Genomic DNA, 24,118 nt, shown 5'->3' with positions numbered 1-24,118 from the left:
ACTCACACCACTCCTCTCAAAGTCCCTCCCCCTTGACCCATCTTTCTCTACTTTCTTCACTGCCTCAGCATATGATAACTTCTGCACTCTAGCCCTGAAAACCTCAACCTGCCTCTTTCGCACTGCACATTTCTGATCCACAGTCCCATGGGCACCCCTACAATTAACACATATCCTGTGGTGTAAAGTAGTTAAGTAAAAATACTTGAAAGTACTACTTAAGTTTTTCAGGGTATCTGTACTTTACTTTGCTATTTTTGACAACTTTTACTTCACTACATTCCTAAAGATTTTTAAAAACTTTTTACTCCATACATTTTCCCGGACACCCAAAAGTACTCGTTACATTTTGATTGCTTAGCAGGACAGGAAAATGGTCCAATTTAGACACTTGCCAAGAGAACATCCCGGGTCACCCTACTGCCTCTGATCTGGCGGACTCACTAAACACACATGCATCGTCTGTAAATTATGTCAGTGTTGGGAGTGTGCCACTGGCTATCCGTACATTAAAATAACAAGAAAATGGTGTCGCCTGGTTTGCTTAATATAAGGACTTTTACATTTTAATTTACCTTTTGATACTTATGTATATGTTAGCAATTACATTTACTTTTGATACTTAAGTATATTTAAAACCAAAATAACTTTAGACTTTTACTCAAGTAGTATTTTACTGAGTGACTTTCACTTTTACTTGAGTAAGTTTCTATTTAAAGGTATCTTTATTTGTACTCAAGTATGACAATTTGGTACTTTTTCCACCATTGCACATATCCCTACTTTCCCCAATGCTACACATTCCTTTGTCTCATGCCCTTATGCACAATTCTCACACCTAGGAACCTCCCTCCTACACACTGCTGCCACCTGCCCAAAGGCTTGACACGTGTAACAACGTAAGGCACAAAAGCTCATACGGGATAACTAACATCACTTTGTCGTGCAAAGACTCAACATCAAAACTCAAAAGAACAGACAACGACTTCTGTTTCACCACTCATGCCACCCTGTCTGCGTTGCACCAAGTGACTAAACACTGTGGTGTATTCTTTACGTTTCTGAAACAGAAGCAAACAGAATGCAACGGGGAGAGACCTAGCGGAATTTGTCCAATAGTAACTCTGATTTGGACCACAGGAGGTTGGTGGCACCTCAATTGGGGAAGACGGTCTCGTGGTAATGGCTGGAGTGGAATTAGTGGAATGGTATCAAATAAATCAAACACATGGTTTCCATATGCTTGATGCAATTCCATTTACTTCGTTCCTGACATTATTATGAGCCATCCTCCCGTCAGCAGCCTCCACTGGTTTGGACTAATGATTACACCCTCAACGTGCAGAATCGGCAACGTTCTGAACTTGTTTCCGGTTTTAGTTGATAGTGGTTTTGAACTTGCAAATAATCATTATTTAATTGGTAAATTTTGTACTTGTCAGCCAAACTGAACAGAGAATGTGTTGCATTGCCATTCCAATACCAACCCTTACCCAATACATATGTGAAACTCACAGAAGGCTGCTGAGGGGAAGACGGCTCATAACAAAGGCTGGAACAGAGCTAATGTAATGGCATCAAACACATGGAAAACATGTGTTTGATGTATTTGATACCATTACACCTATTCTGTTCCAGTCCTTACCACAAGGCCATCCTCCCCAATTAAGATGCCACAAACCTCCTGTTTTGAAACTACAGTCATTTGAAATGAATGTGCCCTATATCCTTCCAACAGTGGACTCTTGATTAGCCTGTCACAGTTCTGACAGTGGGCCTACCTGCCCCCTTGTTCTTGCAAACCTGCCTCCTAGGGCCCCAATGGAGAAACCCCATGTTGGGGCTCCAGAGAAAATTGCATTGTGATAACGTTTTCCTCAACAGCTGTTTTCCCAACATTTCCAACTTATACCCATCCTGTTTGTAAAAATGTTGCATGTTTCTTGTAATTATGGATCCTATGGGAAGACATTGTAATTGTTTTACTTATCATGCTTTGAAAATGTCAATGATTCATAATTAATATAATATTTTATCACAATATTTTAAACCAGCAGCTTGTCACATGAGTAAGTCTTTCATAACCCACAAGGGGTCATATGAGATAGAGAGAGAGAGCAATCTGAAAATCAACAGATGGGCCATGATCAAGTACATCTTTACATAATATGTAATTTGTCTTATTCCATTAATTTCTGCATGACATGAGCTCAATTGATTTTAATTTAGCTTTTGAGTTTGTGTAGAGACATAGGCTACAGTTCCATTCTAACTGCGCCCCCTGGCTCAATTAGTGCATGTCTGGCAGGTGGACATGATTAGTTCCATCCTACAGGAGTCCACTCAGGCTTTGCCTCACAGGGCCCTGGTTGGGCACTCCAGCCTACAGGAAACCATTTTATTTTTTCCTTGGGCTCTTGGTTTCCTCACGACAAGGATGTGTGCACCGTTAACCCACCATGCTGTGCTGTTTATCTATGTGAACACTCGGCGGTAGGAAAAACCCACGTCCTGAAGTCCCCAGTTATCATCACCAGCGTACTGTTTACCAGGAAACTCTTCTCTTGCTGCCGTACAGTCCCTATATACCACCCAGACACACGGTTAGCACAGCAGTCGCAACATATATTGTGAGCCAGAAATACCCAATGTCAATAAGACGTGTGTCCACTGTCTGGTCATGTTTAACATTCCTGTCCTGAAACTCAGTGCCCTACTGAGGAGGGGAAAACCCCAGGGGGAAAGAAAGAAGAGGACAAGAAGGTATAATGTGCAGTGTGCATATTGTCATTTTTCAACAGGAGTACATTTACATGACTAAACCTTTACAACACCAGGCCTACTATGTTGAATTATTGGTTCTGTACAGTGGTGAAAAATTATTTAAAGATGCCTTCATCAAACACTGCGTCTACATGATGTCACGGATGCACTCGGTCTGTCCTCCATATGAGCCAGTCGTAGCAAACTGATGCTCTGTCTACCTAGCATGCAATGAGTTATTTAGTTTCCCATCGAGTATTCATTGCCGATTGGTCCTTACTTACAATCTGAACCACAAATTATTGATCATATCTCCTCATCCACCTCTTCAGATCGTAAAACTAGCCTACAGTAATGAATAGCGATCATGTAGGACAAAGAATTGAATAAAACTCCAATGTGCACTTTGACGTGATCACCTACTGTATTAGTTCAATCCCACTGAAAATGTACTAACCATATACTTTAGGCCTTCAACAAGATAATAAATCAATTTGCCAATTTCGTTTTTGTTTATTGTGAAAAGTCTAATTGCAATCAAATGTTTACTATTCTATACTTGCATCTCTCTTTCTCTTTCTCTCTCTCTCTCTTTCTCTTTCTCTCTCTCTCTTCTCTCGTTCTTCTTTCCTGTCACAGTTTTTCAATTCGCTACTTGCCTCTCCTCCTCTCAATCCACAATCTGCGACGACAGACCCTCCCCCGATGGATGCGGCTGAAACCAATGCACTGAAGTTGTGAAGTTATACTACTGCTCTTTCTTCACTGACTTCATCTGGAACTCATTTTTCACCGCTGGAAATTTGTTATAATATCTTGAGGTAGCCTACTTTGAGATCGCAAATACAGTGGATTAACAACAAATGATTTTCACCCAGGTGAGTACAGAAAACATATGCGTTTAGAAAACAAACGATAAAGTCTCTATTGTAAAACCAAGATTATGATTATGCCTGATTATTTGCAGATTATTCAAACTGTAGCGGTCATATTTAGATCTGTATGATTTTTTAAATTCTCTCCCATACTGTTGTCTTGCTCTTTTCACTGAAGTACAGCATATACAGTAAGTAGTACATCCTGACATGCCTGCGTATTACCATGTATATTAGTAGATAGAAAATAACACGTGAATACTGAACATTTGTATTTGGAGTGCCGATTTTGTGAGTATTTCTTGTCATTAATGTTTGCTGGGGGCATAGCCATATCCTCAGTCTTCATAACTAAACCGGATCAATTCATATTTTGTTAAAAGGATTAGCCTATAGTCTTGTATGCAAAGCATGATCTGACTATCATAGAGTGCCATTTTAATGGGTATTTTTTGATCAGGCTTGCAGTTGATTGGTTTAGCGTTCAAGTTGTTTCAAAGAGGGTGCCACTTTTCATTTTATTAAGTGCCTCTGGGGTATTCCAAGATCTTAATTGACCTTGAGGCCTATGTTGTGGCAAGGCAAGAGTCATGACTAATGGCAATGAAACGTGGAGATGAGGTGGTTGTCACTTCTAGCAGTGTGCCGACACATTGTGACACGGCCTGAGTGACTGAGTCAACTTTCAACTCTTCCATGTGTAGTCTGTCAAGTTGGAAACATACCAAATAGGACAATCATAGGGCAACGAAACGTGGAGATGGATCTGGCGGATCTGTCTCACCCAGTGGCTTTCATATCTATGTGGAGCACATTTCCTCTTTAGATGACACATATAAAGTTGAAGTCGTAAGTTTACATACACTTAGGTTGGAGTCATTAAAACGCGTTTTTCAACCACTCCACAAATTTCTTGTTAGCAAACTATAGTTTTGGCAAGTTGGTTAGGACATCTACTTTGTGCATGACACAAGTAATGTTTCCAACAATTGTTTACAGACAGATTATTTAGTTTATAATTCACTGAATTACAATTCCAGTGGGTCAGAAGTTTACATACACTAAGTTGACTGTGCCTTTAAACAGCTTGGAAAATTTCAGAAAAAGATGTCATGGTTTTAGAAGCTTCTGATAGGCTATTTGACATCATTTGAGTCTATTGGAGGCGTACCTGTGGATGTATTTCAAGGCCTACCTTCAAACTCAGTGCCTCTTTGCTTGACATCACAGGAAAATCAAAAGAAATCGGCCAAGACCTTAAACCTCCACAAGTCTGGTTCATCCTTGGGAGCAATTTCCAAATGCCTGAAGGTACCACATTCATCTGTACAAACAATAGTACGCAAGTATAAACACCATGGGACCACGCGGACGTCATACCGCTCAGGAAGGAGACGCATTCTGTCTCCTAGAGATGAATGTACTTTGGTGCGAAAATCCCAGAACAACAGAAAAGGACCTTGTGAAGATGCTGGAGGAAACAGGTACAAAAGTATCTATATCCACAGTAAAACGAGTCCTATATTGACATAACCTGAAAAGCCGCTCAGCAAGGAAGAAGCCACTGCTCCAAAACAGCCAGACTACGGTTTGCAACAGCACATGGGGACAAAGAACATCCTTTTTGGAGAAATGTCCTTTGGTCTGATGAAATAAAAAATATAGCTGTTTGGCCATAATGACCATCATTATGTTTGGAGGAAAAAGGGGGAGGCCTGCAAGCTGAAGAACACCATCCCAACCGTGAAGCACGGGGGTGGCAGCATCATGTTGTGGGGGTGCTTTGCTGCAGGAGGGACTGATGCACTTCACAAAATAGATGGCTTCATGAGGAAGAAAAATTATGTGGATATATTGAAGCAACATCTAAAGACATCAGTCAGGAAGTTAAAGCTTGGTTGCAAATGGGTCTTCCAAACAGACAATGACCCCAAGCAAATTTGAAAGCATAGTTGTGGCAAAATGGCTTAAGGACAACAAAGTCAAGGTATTGGAGTGGCCATCACAAAGACCTGACCTCAATCCTCTAGAAAATTTGTGGGCAGACCTGAAAAAGCGTGTGCGAGCAAGGAGGCTTACAAACCTGACTCAGTTACACCATCTCTGTCAGGAGGAATGGGCCAATATTCACCCAACTTATTGAGGGAAGCTTGTGGAAGACTACCCAAAACATTTGACCCAAGTTAAACAAGTTAAAGGCAATGCTACCAAATACTAATTGAGTGTATGTAAATTTCTGACCAACTGGGAATGTGATGAAAGAAATAAAAGCTGAAATAAATCATTCTCTCTACTATTATTCTGACATTTCACATTATTAAAATAAGTGGTGCTCCTAACTGACCTAAGACAGGTAATTTTTACTTGGATTAAATGTCAGGAATTGTGGAAAAACTGTATTTAAATGTAATTGGCTAAGGTATATGTAAACTTCCGACTTCAACTGTACTCTTTGTATGGCTATTTCTTAATGCTATAAAGGTAAGCTATATGTCTTTGTTTTTCACCCAGCTTTACCTTAGGACTGCGAACTGGCCTAAAATCCTCCAGTGTAGTACCCAAAGAGATCTTGTGAATGGAGGCTCTTGGGAGAACCTGGCGCTGTTGCACATAGAAACACTTTAACACTCAACACCTGGAAAGGAAAGATATGATATGTGATTTACACAGTAAGCCGCTGCCACCTGGACCTGACAGCACCTAAACTCCCATCTACTGCGGACTTTAAGACAGCTCACCAAAATTCTCAGGAAAACACATTGATATTTGTCTGTAGTATGCTGACCTCTTTACAAAAGTAGATACCCACTGGGCACAGACGTCAATTGAACATCTATTCCACGCTGGTTCAATACCATTTCATTGAAATTTGATTGTATTATTTTTTATATTTTTTATTTCACCTTTATTTAACCAGGTAGGCTAGTTGAGAACAAGTTCTCATTTACAACTGCGACCTGGCCAAGATGAAGCATAGCAGTGTGAACAGACAACAACACAGAGTTACACATGGAGTAAACAATAAACAGTAGAAAGAAAAAAGCAGTCTATATACATTGTGTACAAAAGGCATGAGGAGGTAGGCAGATAGTTACAATTTTGCAGATTAACACTGGAGTGATAAACGATCAGATGGTCATGTGCAGGTAGAGATACTGGTGTGCAAAAGAGCAGAAAAGTACATAAATATAAACAGTATGGGGATGAGGTAGGTAAATTGGGTGGGCTATTTACCGATGGACTATGTACAGCTGCAGCGATCGGTTAGCTGCTCAGATAGCAGATGTTTGACGTGGAAACATAATTAATTCAACCAGCGTGTGCCCAGTGGATAAATCGAGATTCCGTGTGGATTTTTCTGTCTGATGTCCATACATACTGCTCTGCATATTTACAGTACACCTCTTGGACACGTGTCTGTTTGTCTATAGACTGTTACTGACATCAGTCAGTACTGTATGAAGATTTGGTGATCTCTTTTCTGTCTGTGGTCTAACTACAGATTCCTCTCTTCAATCAAACAGCTGGAGTTTCTCCATTGCTCTCCTCAGACTGGCCTTCTATGACCATCTGTTTCTCCATCCAAGAGGTGAAGTATGGAGGTCTGGTGAGCCATCGGATATGTTTTGATTTGGGATGACACTGGCCAGACACACCAGAGCCGAGGTAGAAATAGGACAAGTAGAGATGAGGTAGTTACAGTATATTTACTTCACGTTAATTTGATCTTCCAAATGGCAGAAACCCTCTGTTTATAAAGGTTTATTGTAACACCACAGAGTACACTGGGTCTCTATGTGTTTTCTTTTGAAAGCTAGGGCTTTTCATGAAAGGTTTATACCAGGCCACACACCATTTGTGTGTTGTTATTGAGTTGAGATTGTAGTTGTGGATCCTTGCTTGTTTTTTATCCAAACATGTCACTTTATGGACTCAAAACATTGTTTATATAGAAGGTGGATTAATGGTTGTACTGTACAGAGGGCCTGGTAGGTTCTTACGAGGTTGTTTGACATCGTTGTCTGGCAGATTTAATGTTGTCAAATCTACACAGCAAACTCCCAGTTGATTCATAAACCTCCCAAGGATTTCTTTCCCTGCCAAAGTGATTGTCAATATTAAAATTAGTACTCGACTTGATTTGATGATTGGTCAATCTTGTCTTTTCAGTCTTTTGTGCAGATAAATCATCGTAAAGGAAAACAGCAAAAAGCAATGGCACGTTCAAAAGAAGGTGACAGAGATGTAATACTCCTACGACATGGTTGTATAAGTCTCAACTCCATATGCTCTGCAGCCGTGCAGATCATTTGGAGCAGATACGACTGCAGCCATGCAAGACGTGGTTTTGGACCGGTTTTGCTGTGGAACATGGACAGTTACTATAGGCTCTGGCTCAAATAAACTTTCATAAAGAACAGTTGGATAGAGGATCGGGGGGGGAGGGGACTGGAAAGGGCTAATGGAGTGACCACAGAGTACTTGTACTGTGGGGAGTGTCTTTGAAGCTGCTTGTGTTGTTGGTTGGTTGAGTGGGTGGGTGATGTTGGGTAGGGAGGGTGGTATTGTGGAGGGGGTGGTGGAGACGTGTAATTAAGATTTGGGGGCCTGTTCTGGTGCCTCTCGTTTCATGCGGTGTCTATAGAGGAAGGCTGTAGCAAACAGAAACCTGAGCTGTGGAGGGAGGGAGGAAATGTATTCCCTTTAACGTCTCATTGCTTTCTCAGGCCGTCTTGAGAAAATGGCTGTGCTTTTTCCACTCTTCGTTTCTTTCAGCAGCTGGTGTGAGGTCATTTATGTAAATGAAGCAAGAGCCATTTCTTTTCTCAACTGTTGGATAAGATGTCATATTTATAATATAATGTGAATTCTGAATGCTAAAATAAAGAACTGTTATGTCATGCTTGGCACCCCAGTGACATGAATTGGTAGAGCCCCACTTGATGTTTTTCCCAGTTCCTGACCTACAGCCAACCCAGTCGTCCACCAGCTGTGTGGAGCAGTGACTCCATGGCTCTCCGTCATGCATTTTATGAGATCCCCTCCGCTCACAAACATTTCCATTATTCAGGTCAGGTAATAAAAGGGAGAGTTAGTCACAGAGAAATGCAGAATGAGAGAGTATCCCTCGTCAACATCACCATTATTCAAAACAACAGACAATGTTAGCGTCCCAATGGATTTGCTCTTGGAAATTCTGGGTACACCAATGCCAGGATGGGTATGATGGTGTTGGTAGAGGATTGTTTTTGTTTTACCCGCCAGAATCCCTCCTCAGTTGTATATACTTGTCAGAGGAAGGGAAGGTTGGGATGCAGACCTGGGTTTACAGGCAAGATGTTTCCTATCTGCTTCCTATTGTTTGTCCTAGTTCTGTCTCCCTGCGCTCCACAGCGATGAGCGAGGGAAAGAGCTATGAGAATGTGGACTTGTGGGGGTTTGGGAGACTGGGGATGTTTTAACTTCGTTTTCTTTTTGCACCCTGGCAGATAAACAGAGCAGAACAAACAAACTATTTGCGTGAAGAGACAGCTTGGCCCCTGTGTTTTATAAGAGGTGAGCGAACACATGAGTTAGTAGAGTCCATATTGAGCCATCTTTTTTCAAATGGTAGAATGACCTATATGATCAAGATGACCCCATTTAAAGGATGCTTTTGAAGTAGTGCTGAAGGAAAGGAAGAAGTAGTAACACTTACTTTTACAGTGTGTTAACTACAAGGAAATTACTTGGTACCTACTCACAGCTATAGCCATTTATAGTTATTAGTTGTTAGGCCGCCATTAGTGCATGCTGCTTTTCCACTTCAACTTATTTTTTTAATATTTTTTTTACATAAGTTCAGATCTCTACTGATTAGTTCCCACTTTGCACACAGAAAAATAAAGTGTTACATTTGTTTGCCGTGTCCTTGATTGGCTAAGATCATACCCAAAGAGGAAGGGATGCTCCTGGCCCCTCTCCTTCCTTGCCTGCCCCCCGCGTTATTTACCCAGGACGTCCTTTGTGGTGGCGGTGGTGTGCATCTGGCCCTTGTTTCCAGGTCGCCCCCTGCCTTCCTGTTCTGTCGAGCAGACCTGCAGGTGTGACACAAAGCATTTGTTTTACCATATGATTACATTTTGCATAATGACCTCATGGCTGTATTTTCCTCTTACTCTTTGCTGAATGTATCGCTTTTATGTTTTGGAGCCGAAGTGAAAAAAGTAATGCTGCCACCTATAGGTCTCGAAATAGGTTACAGCACCACAGCTGTGAAAAGCATAGTCGCAAAGACAAAGGATAGGAACATTTCTAAGGGTTCACCTTCAGGGTAGCACACGTGGCTCAAGTTCTAAAGTGACAAAATACAAAAATGAGTTTGGTCTTTTACTTCCAAATGCTCAGAATGAGGGATATATTTTGGTTCTGTGAAGAAAAAGCTGTGATAAAAGGATCACATTAATAAGGAGCAGATTTCCTCCTCATCCTCCAAAGGCAGTGCACCGAAGGCCAGAGGCAGGCCAGTAAATCTATTGGGTTTAACTGAGAGGAATTTATTGGCCCAGACTGAACTTCCTGGAAAAACAGAGAGGTAGTAGAGATAGAGAAAGAAAGAGACAAGTACCTTATGATATGCATCCCACTCTTAGTTCTTTCCCTGGTTACTGTCCCATTGAGTTATTTTTGCTAGCATGTCACAGTACCTTTCTGATGTGCAGTCATTCAGCCATAATGCAGACAGAGGGACGAGTCTGTAGATGCACATCTGCCTGCATGTGTTTAGGTCTATGTCTCTTCATGCATTATGCATAATGACCTAACCATGAGGTAAATAAATGCCCAGATGGGACACCATTATTACTCCCCAAACAGGAAATGATGCCCAGAACTCATCCTGTAAATTTAAAGAAGATGAAAAATAACAACAGCAACAGAGAAAAGATATACCAACAGCTACTCAAATGGGTTCCAGCTCGCGCCTGTCTTACTGACTGCAAATAAACTTTCCAGCCAGTTACATTAGAAGTGTTGTCTTAATCGAAAGCAGATGCTGCGTGGTCATATTCTGTTATCGTAAATTGCTCTCAGTTTCATGGAACTGTGAAGTAAAAAAAAAAAATGTGAAGGCCCAGTGCAGTCAAACTTTTGTTTTGTATCATATTGTACAAGAGCTGATGAAACGAACAATGTAAAAGTATGAACAAATGTGATCAGTGGTATTTCCTGATAGTTGCTGGTTGAAAATACAATATACACAGGACCTTCTAATTAGCAGGTTTGCATGGGAGGGAGTTTGGACTTTCCATGGCGACATGGGGTAAATTGGTTAATAGACTAATAACAAAGAGAGTTCTAAACCTCTCTGCCAATAACAGCTAGTTTTCAGTTTTCCCCTTCCCACTCTGAGCATTCCCAGACAGTCCTAGCAAATGTTTTGCTTGAGAGATAGTTTTTTGCTTAAATACAATTTTGCCCATTTGAATGGAAATCTATTACAGTAAGGTACTTAATTGTTACCAAGAAATTATTTAATATTGATATAAAACGGCTTCATTAGGCCTTTAAAGCTAAATGCCCATGGCATGAAATGTGTGGTGCTTGAACCATGTGTTATTGAAGTGGACACTGAATCAGATACTCAACCATGGGATTCTGGAGGATCAGTGTATGTTACACTAAATGTGGAAAATCTTTGTTTATTCCTTGGGATGTCTTTAGTTTTTCTAAAGATCTGCATTGCACCGAAACCTATATATTAGGAATTACAATGTCTGTATTGTAGAAATACTTAAACTAAGGTATATTGAAACATCCAAATCTGTGTTACTGTACCTATCAGGGCCGCTGTGTGTCCTGTTGAGACCATGGTTCCGTTTGCTTAGCCAAGGCAGAGGGGGGTTGCTACCACACCTTGCCACTGGAGAGGGGACTGCAGCAAACATCTGGGACTAGTAGTATGAAATCTGCATGGGATTCAACCAAGGGAAAGGTGATAGTGGATAGAGATGGAAAGTGTGCGTGCACACACTTGTTGTGAGGGAGGGCATGTGAGGCCCTCCATGAAGTCACTGATGGTCTCTGTGTGTGCACATCTGTGTTTATGTGGAAGTTTGATGCAAGGTTTCTTTGATGGCCAGGCAATATTTGCTCTCCACATCAGTTCAGCATTTCCTTTTGTTAGAGTACATTATGCTTGGCTGTTTCCCTTAGTGAGAAAATACAGAACAAAACATTATTGGAATACTGTATCAGTGCTGCTCTACGGCCAACGATTAATTGGGTATTGATTGACAGACAGCAAAATTGAGGAAGTAGGAGAGGCAGAGAGTGTTTTTGAATATGCCACCTCCAGTGTAGTAAATCCAGATGTGCACAGTTTCAGACTACGGTGTGGTCATAGAACAGGCATGACTTTTCTAGACTTGGGTGATCATAAGGAGGAGAATTGATTTCGTAACAGGACTTCTATGGTCCTCAAACATCATTTGAGGACCATAGAAGCAGGTCCAGATAACATTATTGCTTTCTTTTGGTTTTGTTATCTTTTGACATAAAGGTTGAACTTGTGGCTAGTTGATGAACTTAGACACAAGTGCTTTTGCCAGATGTTTTTTGTTTTCTGATGGTCCACTTCAAATTTCAAAGGCTTGTGACCTCTTGGTCTTGTTGTGTATGTTGGAAGAACCCAGAAGAAAACAAAAATGGATGACAAGCTGAGTGTTATGTCTGGCAGTGTCATGAGAAGTTCAGCCGAGGACGATACACATCATCTAGAATACTTCACTCAAGAGGTTCCCACAATACTTTGGTCCCAAAGCAAGACAGAAGTTGAGTTAAAGAGACAACATGAAGATAAAGAACATGGAGAATCAAATAATGATTGAGGAAATTAGATTGATGTTGTCGTGTAAATGTTGGAAAAATAGACATGACGTGGGACACATCAGAGTGGTAGAGGATATTTTTGAAGAATAATGAAAGACTGCAATCTGCAGTGTCAAACTCAAATTGGCGGTGGTCATAGTAGCTATATTATTGTTGTCACTGGCTGTCCATCCAGTGTATTTGTGTAAGTATGTTAAGCTGTTATTTGTCTATGCTTGACATCCAGCCTTGTGTACAGTCGTGGCCAAAAGTTTTGAGAATGACACAAATATTAATTTTCACAAAGTCTCAGTTTGTATGATGGCAATTTGCAATACTCCAGAATATTATGATGAGTGATCAGATGAATTGAAATGAATTGCAAAGTCCCTCTTTGCCATGCAAATTAACTGAATCCCCCAAAACAATTTCCACTGCATTTCAGCCCTGCCACAAAAGGACCAGCTGACATCATGTCAGTGATTCTCTCGTTAACACAGGTATGAGTATTGACGAGGACAAGGCTGGAGATCACTCTGTCATGCTGATTGAGTTCGAATAACAGACTGGAAGCTTCAAAAGGAGGGTGGTGCTTGGAATCATTCTTCTTCCTCTGTCAAACATGATTACCTGCAAGGAAACATGTGCCGTCATCATTGTCAACCATTTATCGGCTCATTAAGAAGTTCAAGGAGAGAGGTTCAATTGTTGTGAAAAAGGCTTCAGGGCGCCCAAGAAAGTCCAGCAAGTGCCAGGACCGTCTCCTAAAGTTGATTCAGCTGCGGGATCGGGGCACCACCAGTACAGCGCTTGCTCAGGAATGGCAGCAGGCAGGTGTGAGTGCATCTGCACACACAGTTAGGCAAAGACTTTTGGAGGATGGCCTGGTGTCAAGAAGGGCAGCAAAGAAGCCACTTCTCTCCAGGAAAAACATCAGGGACAGACTGATATTCTGCAAAAGGTACAGGGATTGGACTGCTGAGGACTGGGGTAAAGTCATTTTCTCTGATGAATCCCCTTTCCGATTGTTTGGGGCATCAGGAAAAAAAGCTTGTCTGGAGAAGACAAGGTGAGCGCTACCATCAGTCCTGTGTCAAGCCAACAGTAAAGCCTCCTGAGACCATTCATGTGTGGGGTTGCTTTTCAGCCAAGGGAGTGGGCTCACTCACAATTTTGCCTAAGGACACAGCCATGAATAAAGAATGGTACCAACACATCCTCAGAGAGCAACTTCTCCCAACCATCCAGGAACAGTTTGGTGACGAACAATGCCTTTTCCAGCATGATGGAGCACCTTGCCATAAGGCAAAAGTGATAACTAAGCGGCTCGGGGAACAAAACATCGATATTTTGGGTCCATGGCCAGGAAACTCTCCAGACCTTAATCCCATTGAGAACTTGTGGTCAATCCTCAAGAGGCGGGTGGACAAACAAAACCCCACAAATTCATCAGTCAGGATGTGGCCCAGAAGTTAATTGACAGCATGCCAGGGCAGATTGCAGAGGTCTTGAAAAGAAGGGTCAACACTGCAAATATTGACTCATTGCATCAACTTCATGTAATTGTCAATAAAAGCCTTTGACACTTATGAAATGCTTGTAATTATACTTCAGTATTCCATAGTAACATCTGATAAATATATATAAAGACACTGAAGCAGCAAACTTTGTGAAAATGTATACTTGTGTCATTCTCAAAACCTTTGGCCGCGACTGTATATGATAATCACTTTATAAAGTACCATATGCATTCTTTATGATGAAGTCCACTTTTGTTTATGGAATTACATACATTTATACACTACCGTTCAAAAGTTTGGGGTCACTTATAAATGTTCTTGTTTTTGAAAGAAAAGCTATTTTTTTGTCCATTAAAATAACATCAAATTGATCAGAAATACAGTGTAGACATTGTTCATGTTGTGAAACAAGAAACACAAACAACGCACAGACAGGAAACAATGATACCTGGGGAAGGAACTAAAGGGAGTGACATATATAGGGCAGGTAATCAAGGAAGTGAGTCCAGGTGAGTGATGATGCGCAGGTGTGTGTTACAATGGTGACAGATGTGCGCCATAACGAGCAGCCTGGTGACCTAGAGGCTGGAGGGGGAGCACAAGTGACAATTAGAAAACCCTTTTGCAATTATGTTAGCACAGCTGAAAAACTGTTGTTCTGATTAAAGAAGCAAAAAAATGTACCTTTAGACTAGTTGAGAATCTGTAGTATCAGCATTTGTGGGTTTGATTACAGGCTCAAAATGGTCAGAAACAAAGCACTTTCTTCTGAAACTCATCAGTCTATTCTTGTTCTGAGAAATGAAGGCTATTCCATGCGAGAAATTGCTGAAGAGAAACTGAAGATCTCGTACAGTACTGTGTACTACTCCCTTCACAGAACAGTGCAAACTGGCCCTAACCAGAATAGAAAGAGGAGTGGGAGGCCCCGGTGCACAACTGAGCAAGAGGACAAGTACATTACAGTGTTTAGTTTGAGAAACAGACCCCTCTGAAGTTCTCAACTGGCAGCTTCATTAAATAGTACCCGCAAAACACCAGTCTCAACGTCAACAGTAAGAGGCAACTCCGGGATGCTGGCCTTCTAGGCAGAGTTGCAAAGAAAAGCCATATCTCAGACTGGCCAATAATAAGAAAAGATTAAGATGGGCCAAAGAACACAGACACTGGACAGAGGAACTCTGCCTATAAGGCCAGCACCCCGGAGTCGCCTCTTCACTGTTGACGTTGAGACTGGTGTTTTGTGGGTACTTTTAGTGCTTCTTTAATCAGCACAAAAGTTTTCAGCTGTGCTAACATAATTGCAAAAGGTTTTTCTAATGATCAATTAGCCTTTTAAAATGATAAACTTGGATTAGCTAACACAACGTGCCATTGGAACACAGGAGTGATGGTTGCTGATAATGGGCCTCTGTACGCCTATGTAGATATTCCATAAAAAAACAGCTACAATAGTCATTTACAACATGAACAATGACTACACTCAATTTGATGTTATTTTAATGGACCAAAAATGTGCTTTTCTTTCAGAAACAAGGACATTTCTAAGTGAACCCAAACTTTTGAACGGGAGTGCATGTGTAGCCCGACATTATGAGGAGAGTGTTGTGTAGAGGTTTGACTGATATCCGAGGTTATAACCCCTTTTTCTCGTTCTCAAAAAAAAACTTCACACCTTACAGACTCATAACTCTTCACTGTCAGGCGCCAAGGCCTTTTTTGATCATGGCATCATGTGTGAAGTGACTCAACGGGTAGTATAACAATAGGCTTGTGGGGTCCAGGGCACCACAGAGACCTTCAGACTATAGGGAACGTCCTGTTGTAATGTCACCACCATATTGTAGTAGGAGAGGGGATTTTACTACGGGGTATGGCAGGAAGAGCAAAGGAAGGGGTAGTTCTGAACAAGCAAGCTACTGATGATGATTCATGCTGTCACAGCAGAAAAATCAACATTCCTGTGAATGTTTCAATGGTTATGATTATCAGGATGTCTAGAAGTCATAACACAAATTGTGTAATTGTGAAAATCTCAAATGATGTAGATATTTATTGTTTCGTTATTCAAGACCTGTATGTCAGGAAGCTACAGTATTTCTTGAGGATAATTATGGTAAATATTAATCTACAGTGGAGGATTCGGTTATGAATGGGGTTATACCATTAGTGGATTGTTCTTTTATACCAACTAAACTGTACTAAACACCTTGTCTCCAGCATGGAGGTTCATTCACTATGAAAGCTCACTGTAGACGCATGGGGTCTCTAGAATAATACCACTTGATTCTATGGTAATTTCATATGGTCTCTAAAATAATACCACTTGATTCTATGGTAATTACATGTTCAGAATCCTGAACTGTTACTGGAGCCTTCTAAGCGATGGTCTCACGATAATGCCAACGGTGTGGTCTTTCTACCGTGTTCTTCAAGCCTGTGTTTTCTGGTTATGGTTTGTGGAAAGCCTTTTTTATTTACAAGAAGCCCAAGTGTCTCTGCATACATTATGATCCCAGTACATTACGGCGCATATAATTACTGCTCTGTATGGTCATGTCCCTCCAAAACCTCAGCCAGGGCCTCCATTTTAGGTTTTCCACCATTTCATATAGTTAAGTTTGCATAGAAAATACTATTTATACCCTGAACAGTGCTTTTTTAATCTGAGGTGAGTGTTTTGGGGTGTACTGAACATGTGCATGTGTTTTTATTCTGGCTAGAGTACTCCGGAGTGTTTGTGTTTGTGAGGACCCCTACACTTTCTCTGACCAACGAAACCACAGTCACTCTGCCTGTGGTTATGGTCTGGAGTGTGCCGGCCCTAGAGGTAGTTTACATTATGTGGCTAGCTGGTTGCAGACGAGAACACACAAGCCCTCACTGTGGAGCAATGCCGCAGGGATGTACTCAACTTGGAGAGAGAGGCCTCAACTTGGCGAAATGCCCAACACAACAAGAGAGAATATGTTCCCAGAGTGTCAGTACAACACGTTTCAGTTGGCCAGGCATTGATACCAACCTTATCTATAAGATGACGCCGAAGAGGATGACTGACGTTTTACATGGACATCAGAACAGCGATTACTCACCACAAACTGGAAGAAGCTTTTTCCTTTAACGAGTCCGATGAGAAGGATATACTGCTTTCCCGGGGGGAACAGGCCCAAATCCCAGTCATTTGCGTAAAGAAAAGACAGAGAAAAAGAGGGCGCAGGCTGGGCTGCCTTCTGAGAATCCGTAGGTGGGTGAGTAAACTCCCACTGCCATCCGTTCTACTTGCTAACATGCAATCATTTGAAAATAAAATTGATGACCTATGATTATGATTATCCTACCAACAGGACATTAAAAACTGTAATATCTTAATGTTTCACCGAGTCGTAACTGAACAGCGTCACAGATAATATAGAGCTGGCGGGATTTTCCATGCACCGGCAGAACAGAGAAGAAGCTACGTCTGGTAAGACGAGGGGTGGGGGTGCGTGACTTTTTGTCAATAACAGCTGGTGCGCGATGTCTAATATTAAAGAAGTCTTGAGGTATTACTCGCCTGAGATAGAGTACCTTATGATAAGCTGTAGACCATACTATCTTCCAAGAGAGTTCTCATCTATATTATTCGTAGCCGTCTATTTACCACCACAGACCGATGCTGGCACTAAGACCGCACTCAACCAACTCTATAAGGCCATAAGCAAACAAGAAAATGCTCATCCAGAAGCGGCGCTCCTATTGGCCGGGGAATTTAATGCATTTAATTTAATTTAAAACATTTTGTGCAACCAGAGGAATAGAAACTGTAGACCACCTTTTCTCCACACACAGAGATGAATACGAAGCTCTTCCCCGCCCTCCATTTGGCAAATCTGAGCGTAATTCTATCCTCCTGATTCCTACTTACAAACAAAAACTTAAGCAGGAAGTACCAGTGACTCGGTCAATACGGAAGTGGTCAGATAACGCGGATGCTACACTACAGGACTGTTTTTCTAGCACAGACGGGAATATGTTCATCCAATGGCATTGAGGAGTATATCACCTCAGTCATCGGCTTCATCAAAAAGCGCATCGAGAACGTCGTCCCCACAGTGACCGTACTTATATATCCCAACTAGAAGCCATGGATTACAGGCAACATCTGCATCGAGCTAAAGGCTAGAGCTGCCACTTTCAAGGAGCAGGACACTAATCTGGACGCTTTTAAGAAATCCCGCTATGCCCTCAGACGAACCATCAAACAAGCAAAATGTCAATACAGGATTAAGATTGAATCCTACTACACTGGCTCTGACGCTCGTCAGATGTGGCAGGGCTTGAAAACTATTACGGACTACAAAGGGAATCCCAGAAGCGAGCTGCACAGTGATGCGAGCCTACCAGACGAGCTAAATGCCTTTTATGCTCGCATCGAGGCAAGCAACACTGACGCATGCACAAGAGCACCAGCTGTTCTGGATGACTGTGTGATAACACTCTCGGTAGCCAATGTGAGCAAGACCTTTAAAAAGTTTAACATTCACAAAGCCATGGGGCCAGATGGATTACCAGTAAGTGTACTCAAAACATGCGGGGACCAACTGGCAAGTGTCTTCACTGACATGTTCAACCTCTCCCTGACCAAGTCTGTAATACCTACATGTTTCAAGCAGAGCGCCATAGTCCCTGTGCACAAGGAGGCGAAGGTAACCTGCCTAAATGATTACCGCCCTGTAGCACTCACGTCGGTAACCATGAGGTGCTTTGAAAGGCTGGTCATGGCTCACATCAACAGCATCCTCCCAGATACCCTAGACCCACTCCAATTCGCATACAGCCTAAACAGATCCACAGATGACGCAATCTCAATCACACTCCACACTGCCTTTTCCCACCTGGACAAAAGGAACACCTATGTGAGAATACTGTTCATTGACTACAGCTCAGCGTTCAACACCACAAACCTCATCACTAAGCTAAGGACCCTGGGACTAAACACCTCCCTCTGCAACTGGATTCTGAACTTCCTGACAGGGTGGTGCGTACGGCCCAGTACATCACTGTTGCCAAGCTTCCTGCCATCCAGGACCTATATAATAGGGGGTGTCAGAGGAAAGCCCATAAAATTGTCAAAGACTCCAGTCACCCAAGTCATAGACTGTTTTCTCTGCTACCGCATGGCAAGCGGTACCGGAGCGCCAAGTCTAGCGCATCCATTTGTTTTGTACATTGCTGCTACTCGCTGTTTATTATCTATGCATAGTCACTTCACCCCTACCTACTGTACATGTACAAATTACCTCAACTAACCTGTACTCCCACACACTCTGACTCGGTACCGGTACCCACTGTATATAGCCTCGTTATTGTTATTTTATTGTGTTACTTTGTATTATTTTAAATGTTTTACTTTAGTTCATTTGGTAAATATTTTCTTAACTCTTCTTGAACTGCGCTGTTGGTTAAGGGCTTCTAAGTAAGCATTTCACTGCAAGCTCTACACTTGTTGTATTCAGTGCATGTGACAAATAAAGTTTGATTTAGATAGCATATGTTAGCAATATGTGTGCCCTGCATGCCCGTTCGGTAATCCGGCCCTGCTCACACACAGGCCATGGGCCCGTTGCCTGACAAAAAATTATATGGTGCATGTCCCTCCTTTCCCCTAGATAGCATAGGATAGCAAAATGTGTAGAATTGCTGGAAATTAGCTTTAAAACTGCTAAATGTTCTCTCAGCCTTATGACAGAATGTGTAGAATAGTATTATAAAACTGCACATTGTTCTCTCTGCACCATGGCTTATTTCCCCTTATTTCCCCTGGAGGTCGGTGGCCCAGGGCCCCAAATGCAGTATGTGTATGCGGTATCTCACTGTATGTGAGGCAGAAGAAGAAAAGTGTGAGGCAATAGAGTTGACATACAGACGTAGGTTCTGTTTTATTTTTCCATAGCAACTACTCTGATTTAACAAAGCGTTAGAGAAGTGTTTTATGACTCAAACCGTGGCATAGATTGGCAGACATCATTAAGTATACAGAATGTTACGGTATTGAAGAGGCTGTTGCTGAGAAGGGTTGTGTTGAATCATATCCAAAAGGCTGACCGAATCAAACAGATTTCCTGAGGTTCAATAACGTTTTTAAAGAAACAGACACCCAAAAGTGATATATCAAAAGTTAAGAACAGGTCAAGTTCAATAAATTATTTTTGGTCTTTTATCTTTTGCCATAAAAGTTGAACTAGTGGCCAGTTGATAAACTTTAAACCAGGAATGGGCAACTGTGATGGGGCTGGGGGCCACCATCTGAACTCATCATGAGGGGCCGCAGTGGCTCGCGGGTCTGCGTACCCACATCCATACTCACACACGCAGTCAGAGCCAGCCCTAGCCTTTTGGCGGCTCTAAGTGACATTTTGTTGGGGCCCTAAGTGACATGTTTAGCTGTAGGGTGGAGAGAAATGTTTGCCGTTTTTTAATATGATATCAGAGTGAGAGTGACTCCCCCCGACTGAGTTTAAAATATACATGTTTTATTTATTTTTAGGTTGCTCCGTGGGTCTACAAAAACGGGCCACTAGTTGCCCATCCCTGACTTAGACACGAATGCTTTTGTCAGTTGTTAATCATTGGTCATCACAGTGTTTAACTGGGGTTGTTTTTGTTTTCTGATGGTCCACAACATTTTTCAAAGACTCGTGACCTCTTGGCCTTGTTGTGTATGTGTAAAAGCTGAGTGTTATGTCTGGCAGTGTCATGAGAAGATCAGCCGAGGACGATACACAATCATCTAGAATACTTCACTCAAGTAGAGGTTCCCACAATACTCTGGTCCCAAAGCAAGACAGAAGTTGAGTTGAAGAGTCATGAAGAAAATAAGAAGTACAACATTATGATTGAGGAAATTAGACATAGGGATGACATACAGTTGACATAGGGACCATTTGATTTGCTTTTCAATAGCTTTGCGTTGAATCTCATCCAAAATGTTTACGTCTATGCTTTTTCGAGAACATTCAGCGAAACAAAAGCATCAAACAGATCTGCTGAGATACAATAACAATTCTGTAAAAGGAAGACAAAAGAAGCAGACACCCAAAAGTTAAAGGTGTCTTTTTTTCCCTCCGGGTCAAAGGTCAAAGTTCAAGAACTCATAGTTCATTCGCATGAATCCTACAGAAGACAGCACACTCTGCAGCTCCAAGCTCACTCAGCAAAATACAGCCTTCCGAAAAGTAACTTCCCTAAAGACGAAACCCTCCTCTTTCCCTCCATGTCATCCCTTTGTCACGCAAATCCTACGACAACCATCAACAGCATATGAGCTGCCAGGACAAGACTTTCCACTCAGAATGTTCCAGTGTGTGGGGGGTGAGACTTGTGGTCCGGTACCACCCTTAATGTACAAAGCCTCACTGTGAATACCCCCAAAATGTGTCATGTTCAAGAAACAATAAAAGATGTAATGGATAAATGCAAGAAATTTACCAAATCAACAGTTACGCACCACATATATTTCTGATTTGCAAAAAACGTTCATGTTTCAGAAAGTATGAATTTGAAAGATTGGTTGTGGGGTGGGATGTAGTTGTTCCGTCAAGTCCCCATTCTCCCAAAGGGTTGGTTGGTGCCTACTCCCTTTGCCCCCACACCCGCCCACCTAACATGTGGCATTACAGCGACTAGGGAGTGTGTGCCAGCCTACCCGTGGTCGAAGGAGCCGAATTTCTCATGCACGTCATGAAGAAATTCCAGATGCAAAGGATTATGGGATGATATATCTAGTTTACAGTAACTGTGTTTTAATGGAGGGTATAGGGGGGAAAGGGGGTGGGGGTTAATGCTGCAGAGTCGGGACTATAGACTGTGGTTAGAGTGACACATCAAGCTCTCCATCTTATTCACTCCAACTGGCAATACCTGTCAGCTTGAGAGCACTTTTATGGATTTGTTCTTACAGTTCATATGTAAATTGATGACACAAAGTCTAAAGCTTGAAATGGTTATATTTGTCCTAAAAAGGCTCTTGATACCACTAATCAGGGGAATTGACATTCAGAAGCGTTCAGCTAATTATATCATGTTGACAAGTTTTGGTTGTTACATTACCTAAGTGATATGTATTGAAAATCATATATGATTTAGCTCAAGCTTTTTGAATAATATTTTCTGTATCATGTTCAACTATAATGTTCAACTATAGTGTATAATGTTCAGCTTCTGAATGTCATCTATTATGAAAATAGTGCAGCTGGTGACATTGACCTTTGATTGGTTGTTGTTACCTTATAAGTATCATAGAATCATATATAGGAGTTGGCTGTTGAATGGATATCAACCTCATTACAAAGTGTTGACTCTTAGCCCATCGTTTTTGCGCAGTGCAGACGTGGCGAATGCAATACTGAAGTGAATAAACTGTTTTCCTGTGTAATTTTCTCTCTTTGGCTTCAATAATTTGGGACATTTGGACATTTAGAAATGGCATTCATATTATTGATCATGTAACATTATTATAGCATTTTACAATGCCAGGAGATTCCCAAGAGTAACTTTGAGAAATGACTGTGAACTTGAGACTTCATAGTGTGTAGTTTAGTTTCTTAGTCTGGCTTAGATATTGCACCCCTCTATATGAAAATCGAGTTGTTATTGGCGTCCCTCTCTCCTCCCTCCTTTCCTCCCTCTCTCTTTCCTCCCTCTCTCTTTTCTCTCTTTCTCTCTCTCTCTCTCTCTCTCTCTCTCTCTCTCTCTCTATCTCTATCTATCTCTCTCTCTCTCTCTCTCTCTCTCTCTCTCTCTCTCTCTCTCTCTATCTATCTATCTCTCTCTTTCTCTCTTTCTCTCGCTCTCTCTCTCTTTCTCTCGCTCTCTCTCTCTCTCTCTCTCTCTCTCTCTCGCTGTCTCTCTCTCTCGCTGTCTCTCTCTCTCTCCCTCTCTTTCTCTCTCTCTCTCGCTGTCTCTCTCTCTCCGCTGTCTCTCGCTCTCTCTCGCTCTCTCGCTGTCTCTCTCTCTCGCTCTCTCTCTCTCTCTCTCTCTCTCTCTCTCTCTCTCTCTCTCTCTCTCACTGTCTCTCACACTGTCTCTCTCACTGTCTCTATCTTTCTCTGTCTCTCTCTCTCTCTCTCTCTCTCTCTCTCAATCGCTGTCTCTCTCTCTCTCCCCTCTCGCTCTCTCTCTCTCTCCCCCTCTCGCTCTCTCTCTCTCTCTCTCTGTCTGTCTGTCTGTCTCTCTCTCTCTCTCTCTCTCTGTCTCTCACACTGTCTCTCTCTCTCTGTCTCTCTGTCTCTCTCTCTCTCTCTCTCTCTCTCTCGCTGTCTCTCTCTCTCTCTATTCTCCTTTTCTATTTTCTCTTTCTCACTCGACCTGTCACCAATCCACAGCCAATGTTTTTCTCTCAATTTTATTTTCCTTTGCGACACTCTGTTCCAAAGAGTGACTAATATTTTCTACCTCTATTAACATTTCAACCCCAAAGAGAGAGAGGAGTAGAGGGGAAGGAAAAGGGCAAGCAACATTTGAAGAGTGCCATGTGCAGTGTCTAGAATTTCACCATATACTGACAGTATAAAAACAACTCTCTACTCTAAAGAACAGTTGAATGACACTAAGTGGCAGTGTTTTTACAACTAATGCCGGTTTGCCTGAGGCTGATGCCGTGCAGGTGTTTGTACACATGCATATACACACACTCTCATTCAAATAAACACATACAAGAACACACACATACATGTAATAGTGCCAGACATGCACATAAACATATACAGTTCACATTGCTGTTGTGATTTTAGTCGTCCTTGATGTCCTTTGTTTGTTTTTTTAGATTTTTTTTTTGCCTTGTTGTTTGCTGTTTTCTTCTGTCTTGTGCTTTTTTCTCTTTAGTCCATTTTCTTGGTTGTTGGTGCATTGGGGGGGTTCTTGGGGGTGGGGAATGGAATTAATTGTATTTAAAAAATACATAAAAAAATATTCCTTGGGGGGGACTGTGGAAGGGGTCTCGAATGGTTGAGGGACAACTATTAGGGAACTGTGGGGGGGATCTTGGAGGGTTCGGGTTCACGTTTTTGGCCTGGTGGTAGATCGGTCAATTTGCCCTTGAGCAGGGCATTGACTCTGGTTGCTTCTGTGTGTCGC

General features: G+C 41.9%; 1 protein-coding gene across 2 annotated transcripts in view; it reads left to right on the top strand.

Moving 5' to 3' along the window:
* The first annotated feature begins 3,426 nt into the window (after positions 1-3,426).
* The window catches only part of LOC112222964 (platelet endothelial aggregation receptor 1), a 36,781-nt gene continuing 16,089 nt past the window's right edge, over positions 3,427-24,118 (top strand). The window contains exons 1-2 of one of the 2 annotated variants that reach the window (XM_042304602.1): positions 3,427-3,641; positions 7,141-7,227. The gene's annotated coding sequence lies outside the window, so the exon portion shown is untranslated. The remainder of the gene's footprint in view (positions 3,642-7,140; positions 7,228-24,118) is intronic. The other variant, XM_042304601.1, reaches the window with a different exon arrangement.

This window comes from Oncorhynchus tshawytscha, linkage group LG23, assembly GCF_018296145.1.
Source record: "Oncorhynchus tshawytscha isolate Ot180627B linkage group LG23, Otsh_v2.0, whole genome shotgun sequence".
NCBI classification, from domain to species: Eukaryota; Metazoa; Chordata; class Actinopteri; order Salmoniformes; family Salmonidae; genus Oncorhynchus; species Oncorhynchus tshawytscha.
The sequence above is the reverse complement of the archived record's forward strand: the minus strand, read 5'-3'. Positions and strand labels throughout refer to the sequence as shown.